Here is an 8,163-nt window from a genome sequence, read left to right on the forward strand (position 1 = left end):
CAATGTCTAATAATTGTCTGAACACACTGGCTTAAATACAGCATCACTGTCAATGTCTAAGGTGATGGAAATGTTACTCTGATTTGATCAGTATATGGTAAACGCTTGGAAGTATTATACTGTACCCCATAAACAGGTACAATTAATATAAGAATTTAAAAATTGAATGCTTGAAACTTAAGAGAACTTACTTTTCCCTCTTAACATTATTACCAGGGCATTGAAATTGTGTATGCACTTTGTGTTATATTTCTGTTGGACAGCATTGCCCTGGCATAACAAAAAAAAATAGGATCTGATATGCAAGCACCTTTTCAGCAGTACAACCCCAAAGCAAGTATACCTATGTTGGAAATAGGTCTATTTCCAAAAGACAGGAAAGTCTAGAGAATTGCAAGTGCAGAAACTTTATAGATGAAAGTCGGGATCCAGCCTCATTTGCCTCATTCTGAGGGTATAAGATGTGGAAGATTGGGTAGTCAATTTGCTGAGACAGGTTCTCTCATTGGGGGGGGGGGGTGTTATATGTTATCTCCTAGGATCTAGAGTGGGAATGGGAAAGGCACTTTGAATCTTTCCTAACCATCTCAGCCATCGAGCTCTCCAGGTGACTGATAGTGACAATATGATAGGTGCTTTCTCCGGGGCCCTCCTGACCTCCAGGCGTCTCCTGACCACCATTCCTGGCTTAGAGAGGGAGGGGGGATTAAAGTGAAGTCCTTCTTGACTCCCAGGGCCATGTGGTAGACCTGCTGCCGAACCTCCCTCTGCCAATAGGCATAGATGAGTGAGTTGAACAAGGAGTTGCCAACTGGGAGGAGCCACAGGTACTTTTCTAGCACTTGGTAGAGACAGCACTTTTGGCAGGCCACATGCACAATGCTAATGATGGGAAAGGGGGACCAGGGCAGAGTGAAGCTCCCACTGAAAACAGACACAGTATGGACAGCTTTGAAGTCATTGACAGGCCACGGTGGTGAGGGGGGTGGTGGCAGTAAGCTCCTGCCATGGCTCCTGCATGTTCCATCTTTTGGATCTGCTGCCTGTGCAGAGAAGCAATCTTGAGCATGTCACAGTAGAAGACAAAGAGGAGCACAGCTGGGAAGAGGCCAACACAGGATAGGGTTAGCACAAACCTTGGGTACCAAAGAAGCTGTAGGGCCCATGGTAGGTGGTCTGCTGGAATATGGAGCCTCTGAGTGGGAGAAAGCTGATAAGGTACTATAACAACTACAGTCCTGCAATGCGTGCCCCGGTCACAAGACCATGCATGGCCTGGAAGTAACCATGGGGGCTGTTTAATGGCAAGGTATCTGTCAAAGGCAATCAGCATGACCGTGAGGACAGAAGAAGTGACAAATGCCCTCCAAAGGCTACACAAGGTCTTCTGTGTGTGCTGAGCAGAGCTGGGGAGCTGGTCTGTAACTAGAGCAGAGATAGCCCCACCAACCATGGTATCAGCCACGGCCAGATTCAAGGTGAAGCAAAGACCAACACCATCGTTCTTGTAGGTTGATAGCAGCATAGCCACAGCCACAGTGCATTAACAGCAATGATGAGGATGGTTAGGACAGCGAGGATCATTCTAAATGAGAAAGATGACTCCATGGCTCCAGGTAGCAGGACTTCCACTGACGAAGACATACTGGATCATGAACTCAGATCTCATGGACAGGATTAAATGTGCTGTACGTTCAGAGCCACAGCACAGCTCTGGCCATTACTGGAAGGCAAGCCTGGCACCTTGCCATCTTTGGGTTCCTGGTGTCATTAAGGATTACTCATAGGGCTGGAGAGATGGCTCAGTGGTTACGAGCACTGTCTGCTCCTCCAAAGAACCCAGGTTCAATTCCCAGCACCCACATGGCAGCTCAAAACTGTCTGTACCACCAGTTCCAAGGATTACTCATCCTCTCCTTTTTCAATCTTCAGCCTCCTGCTTTTCCAGCTTTTTGAAGGCAGAAATCTTAGAGCAAATTTGTGGGAGGGCCTACCATCCAAGTTACTAGACAACTCCCAAGTACCCGGCACACACTGTCCATCGAGACTCCCCTCCCTTCACTGATGCTTCAAGCGTTTCATCAGGCTTCCTGTCTGACAGAAAATCTAATTGACTCTAATTATACTTTTCTCTATCAATAGCTTCATATTAAACCTCCATTTCTTCCTAAGCGCCAAGTGCTGGATTAGTAACTAATCCCAGCTTAATTAAACATTTGCTTAATAAATAATTCTCAGTTAATATTATGATTGCTTTTAATCAAGAAAAATGATCATAATCAGTTGAAGTGAGAAGTGAGGTAGATAAGCTATTTGTGGAACATAGCATCCCTTCAGGGGTGTTACCACACATGTAAGCTATTTTTTCCACAGAACTTCAAAGGCCAATTCTCTCATATAAGATGTATACCTTCACTATTTCTTCTCTTTCGGATGTCAATTGATTCAGAAGGACAGACAGTAAAAAGGAGGCAATGAATTCTTTACAGCTACTGCCACACCCACGCCAGTGTCGCCATAGTAGCATAAGCTACAGGGTGGGGGATATGATTTCCCCGGAAATAATGCCCCCTGGAAGGTCCCTGGCAAACTCATCCCACTTGGAAAAGAGACGTGTTCTGAGATTTCTACGCTTCTTCAGTTGTGGCTCTGGGGCTTGAATAATGAATTCTTTGATCTTTCCCTGTGACACCTGAAACAGCACAACTAACTTTATAAAGAAATTTATTATTAGTAGATTGTTAAAGGCTTTAATAAAAATAAGTTTAAGGAAAGTAATGAATTAGATTTAGTATTAATAGGTATTAAGAATAGTAAAATAATAATAGGCTCCTTCTTAAGAAATAATAGCATGAGAGGTGCAGCTGGCGGGAGTTTCCCCCTCCCTTCAGTGCCTTGTTCCTAGAGAAGATCATAAATCTTGGGCAGGACATATGGGAGGAGGGTTAACAAAGGTGTAGTTAGATTTTGATATAGAGAGGGACTTTGGCAGGCATCTGACTTAGCTCCTGACTTTCCTCTTCATTGGTCAGCAATAATGAAACTATATTTGAGGTTTCTTTTCCTTTGTTTGCTCTGATCAAAAAGTTTTTAGGCCAAGATTATTCGTGGGTACTGCTTTATGTTTGACTGCATTTTGAGTTAAAATGTAAACTTTGTATTCTTGGTAAAAGTCTAAATGTTCTGGGAAGTATGCCAATTTTAAGGTGCCTTTTGTGAAATCATTATAAAAATACTAGCTTGATTTCAGTAAAGTTGCAGCAGAGTCAAAACCATCAAGGTGTCTCTGTATGTCAATTCTTCGCCGAAACCGTGTCTTCCTGTCTAAAGCCTTGTTCTCCCGCGGACGACGGGAGCCCGACTGGGCCGGTCCGTGGCAAGCTACCATTTGGTTTAGAAGGGAGCCAGTTTCCTATCTCTAACTGTTGTTTCATGGGTATAGTGGTTGGTAACTGTTTCCACGCTGGTGGCTAGCTCTCTGGTCAATAAGCAATGGCTGGCAGGCTTGTTACTTTCATCCTGTAGACCCAAGATTGTCTCTGAGGAGAGGCGGAGAGCTCAGCATTGGGCAGTGGAATTTTCCAGGGAGAGAGCTCGTGGGAGTTAGGTCAAAGGGTGAGAGAGTTGCCAAAGCAGATGAGATGAGTACAGCGAGGCCAGCTGCGGAAGGCACTCCACTTTAGCTTGTATATCCATTTACTCTGGTGCATCCTAACTAACCGTTTGCCTTTGTGCTGTTCTCATCTTGCATCCAAAGAAGAGAGGAGTGGGAAGAAGAGTGGTTAGAGGCTGTTTACTCAATCCAGGTGAAAGCACAAAGGGGAAAGGTTAGCGTTCTAAGTGACAGGGTGCAGGGCAAGACGCAGAGTGTGAGTAAACAGCAGGATGTTTTGACAGTTGGGAAGGGCTTTGGGCAGATGTCTCTCCTGCCAAGGCTCAGAAAAACCTGGTTCATGGGGGCTTGATATTTTAATTATTGTTACCTTCACTTAAGAGGCTGATTTGCATCTGGCCTCATCCTGTGCCTGGACTTAATTTATGTTTTTGCTTCCACAGCTTTTGACCTTCTAGATAAAGTCAGCTTGGACCGTTGTGAGCTCATGCTCAAACTTGTGAGTGCGTAAGAAATGACCTGAAAGGCTGGCGACAACTCAGATTCTTGATTCAGTAGTTCTGCATGGGCCTTCAAATCTATATATATTTTTTGAGACAGGGTTTCATTTTTCCCAGATTGGTCCTCAAACTCAGTATGTAGCTGTGGATAACCTTGAACTTTTAATCCTCCTGCTTCTACCTCTAGAATGTTAGGATTGTAACATTATGTGCCACTAAATCCAATCTGTGTGGTGCTGAGAACCAAACATAGGCCTCATATATATATTCCAGACAAGCTGTCTACCAACAGGTACACCCCCAGTCGCTGAATATGCATCTCTAAGTTCATAGCCACTACTGTTGCTGGCTAAAGAGCTACTACTAGAATAATATTTTTCCTGAGACAGGGTCCAGTTCTGTTGCCTAGGCTAGCCTGGAACTTGGGCAGTCCTCCTGTCTCAGTCTTTCAAGTGCTGGAATACACTCATGGGCTACAATACCTGGCATTAGAGTAGTGATTCCTTTTTTTTTTTTTTTTTTTTTTTTAAAGAAGTGTCTCACTATGTAGCCCTGGCTGGCCTTAACTTATTACATAGACAATGTTGGCTTTCCACTCACAGAGATCCATTTGACTCTGCCTCCCAAGTGCTGGCAATAAAAGCAAGCACTACCATGCCCAGCAGAATAATAATTTTTAACCTTAGCTGTGCTTTGGAAGTAGCTGCAGGCTCCAAAACATACTGTTGTTTAGGTAACACACAAAAGGTAGTCTGGGACATGCATCTGGAGTCTTAAAAGGCAATCCGGGTACTTAGGATTGAGAACCACTGTTTAAAAGCAAAAACACAGGCTCAAGGGTTAGAACACTGGGAGTCCATATTCCTGATTTTGGTTGGACAGGTAGCTTCATCTTTCTTATTTAGCTTTGGTTATTTTTCCCCTGCTTATTCCAGGGAAGATAGTCCCTATATCAGAGGGTTGTGAGGATGACAGAATGAAGGTCACATAAATTGTAAGAAGTTGCATGGGTGTTACTGTCCTTTGGTCTCTGTTAGTCGTATTCACACAATTTTAACCAAAAAGTATATTTGAGTAACCAAAATGTTAGCAATTAGGCAAGGAAGACAAATATCATGTGTTTTCTTTTATGCAGAATTTACCTTTAACGTGTGTGTGTGTGTGTGTGTGTAGCATGTGAGCTTGTAATCAGAAGGCGGACTATTTGAGAGAAGGAAGGTGACCAGAGGGAGAGAGTAGCTAACAGAGGGGCATGTTGCTGAATACGAGTGAAATGCAATGACATGCATGTCTGAAAATGTTAAAATGCAACCTATTTATTTTGGCTACCAAAAAATGACTTATAGAAAAAAAAAATCAGTGAAAAATACTGGTGCATATCAGTAATTGCAACACTTTCTTTTGTTGTCGTTTTTATTTAAATTTTTTTTTAGTTTATTCATTTTACATCCCTCCCTTGTCTGTCTCCCCCACCGTATCCCCCTCCCTTTTCCTCCCCTCTCCCTGCCCTTTTCCTCAGAAAGTGGGAGCCCTCCTTCCCTACCAACTGACCCTAGCCTATCAAGTCTTAGGACTGCCTACATCCACTTCTTCTGTGGCCTGGCAATGCTCCCCCACCTCCAACAGGGGGAAGTGATCAACTAGTGGGCAACAGAGTACATGTTAGAGACAGCCCCTGCTCCTCTTACTAGGGTATCCACATGGAGACTGAGCTGCTCATGTGCTATATCTGAGCAGGGATTCTAGGTCCTCTCCATGCATGGTCCTTGGTTGGAGTATCAGTCTTTACAGGCACCCTGGGCCCAGCTTGTTGCAACACTTTCAATTCAAGTATGTAACTTGAAGCATTTGTGTGACTTGAGAGATGGGTAGAAATGTGCAATCTCAGGCCTTGCACAGGATCTGAAGCTGAGTCTGCATTTTAACAGGATCTTCAGGTGATCTGTATGCATTCTAAACCATTTCTTGTTTTCCTTTAGTCTCAGGTGAATGGTCATATTGGTTTATTTCTGCTACTGTAAAACATTACCACACACTTAATGACTTCTTATAAACAAATTTATGAGTGATTGTTGCTGTTTTAGAGGACTGGAGTTAGGTTCCTAGCACCAATGTTGGGCAGTTCACAATCACCTGTAACTCCATTTCCAGGAGATCCAATACTCTACTGGCCATCATAGACACCTATACCCCCCCACGTTCATACACATTAATGAAGATAAAATTAATATTTAATAAAACAAATCCAATTATTATCTTTTCATGGGCTGGAGATGTAGCCCAGTAGGTAGAGTGCTAGCCTAGTATGTGTTAAGTCCTGGGTTAGGTCTCCAGTACTCCATAAAAGTGGGTGTGGTGGTATTTGCCTCTAAGACTAGCACTTGAGAGGTGGAGACAGGAGAATCAGAAGTTCAAGGTCATCCTTGGTTATGTAGTGAGTTCAAGGCCAGCCTGGGCTACTTGAGATCCTGCCTCCAAAATAACAGCATCAAAGCAACTCATACATTTATTATTTTCTCAAGGCCAGATGTATGGCTTGGTTCTTATAGGACCAAAATCAAAGTGTCAGGATGTTCCTTCAGTAGGTGTTTACTTACTTCATGTAAACCTGGAAGAGTGGGGCCTAAAAATGAACTGGACTAAAATCTCGTGCAATAACCAACTTTATTTAGAGCATCAGACAGTTTATACTCTGAGGGTTAAGAAGAGTCATGTGAGTAAAGTGTAGAATCACAAGGATAAACTACACATGGCAGAAACATATTTTTCAATAGAGGCATATGCACAACAACAGCAGCTGAGGTAAAACCACTCCTATCTGATACACCTAAGAGAAGCATGAAAACACATTCCAAGAACAATTCTGTGTTTTGAAGAAACTGAGATCACAACAGTTTTTTTTTTTTCTTTCTTTCTTGGTGCTTTTTTTCTACAAGCACCCAGAATTCTCAAATGATGCCATTCTTGAACTATATTCTGACAAGTAAGGTCTAGGGGGGGATCTGTTTCCTTGCCTGTTTAGCTTCTAGAAGCTCTTCTTTTTTCCTTTGCTCTAAGACACATCACTCAGACTTCTGTTTCCATAGCCATATCTTCTCTGACTTTGTCCTTCTGTATCTTCCTTAGAAGGATCATTTCTATATTGGGACTCTAGACCCGTGGTTCTCAACCTGTGGCTCATGACCACTTGGTGGTCATGACCCTTTCACGGTTATCACCTACCAAATATTCTGCATATCAGATATTTACATTAAAATTCATCACAGTAGCAAAATCACAGTTATGAAGTGGCAACGAAAATAATTTTACGGTTCGTGGTCACCCCAAGATGAAGGACTGCATTAAATGGTAGGAGTGTTAGGTAGGTTGAAAATCACTTTTCTAGACAAACCAAGATAATCTCTCATGTCAAGATTTTCAACTTTGCATGCATGAGACATGTTGGAGGGAAGCAGCTATAGCTAGACACTGGGCTGGGCCATCCCCATATTCTGTGAAGGCACTTCATTACTGAGCAGGCAGTGGGTAGTCCTTAACAATTTAGCTGCTCTGGAGTAGGCTGAGGGCTCTTGGGGGTTACTGGAACATCTGTAAAGTAAACATGGTGTGCTTGAGGTAGAGGGGTTATTCCTTGGTCCAACTATCTGACAACTAGGATATCAAAGGCTGGTGATTGTTGGCTGTCACCAAAGGATGCGATATAGCTTCAACCAGTCTGAGGGCATGGCATCCAAAACCACAAGTTTTTTTTTTTTTAGTTGTTGTAGATATTTTAAACAGGAATGGTAGTGGAGGAGAAGGCAAGTTTCAATAGAGCCTGCTGTCATACGCAGGCCTCTAAGAGAAGAGTTGTAGGGTAATAGTCAGAATGAGCTGCACCTAACTTCCTATGGTGCCTCAGCTGGCCTTCTGCTTTCCATGATTTAGCTGTATCTTGTTCAAGTACAAAGGCAGCAGTGACATTTAGTATCTCTCCTAGAATGACTACACTGGTGTGTATGTTAGTATGAAACATTATTCAGTAATGTGAAAAGAACTGGATGGAATTAT

General features: G+C 42.9%; 1 pseudogene; it reads right to left on the reverse strand.

The window, feature by feature from the left end:
- Positions 1-587: 587 nt before the first annotated feature.
- LOC110543780 (glucose-dependent insulinotropic receptor-like) lies at positions 588-1,608 on the reverse strand (annotated as a pseudogene).
- Between the last annotated feature and the right edge of the window lie 6,555 nt (positions 1,609-8,163).

Source organism: Meriones unguiculatus, chromosome X (genome assembly GCF_030254825.1).
Source record: "Meriones unguiculatus strain TT.TT164.6M chromosome X, Bangor_MerUng_6.1, whole genome shotgun sequence".
Lineage (NCBI taxonomy): Eukaryota > Metazoa > Chordata > Mammalia > Rodentia > Muridae > Meriones > Meriones unguiculatus.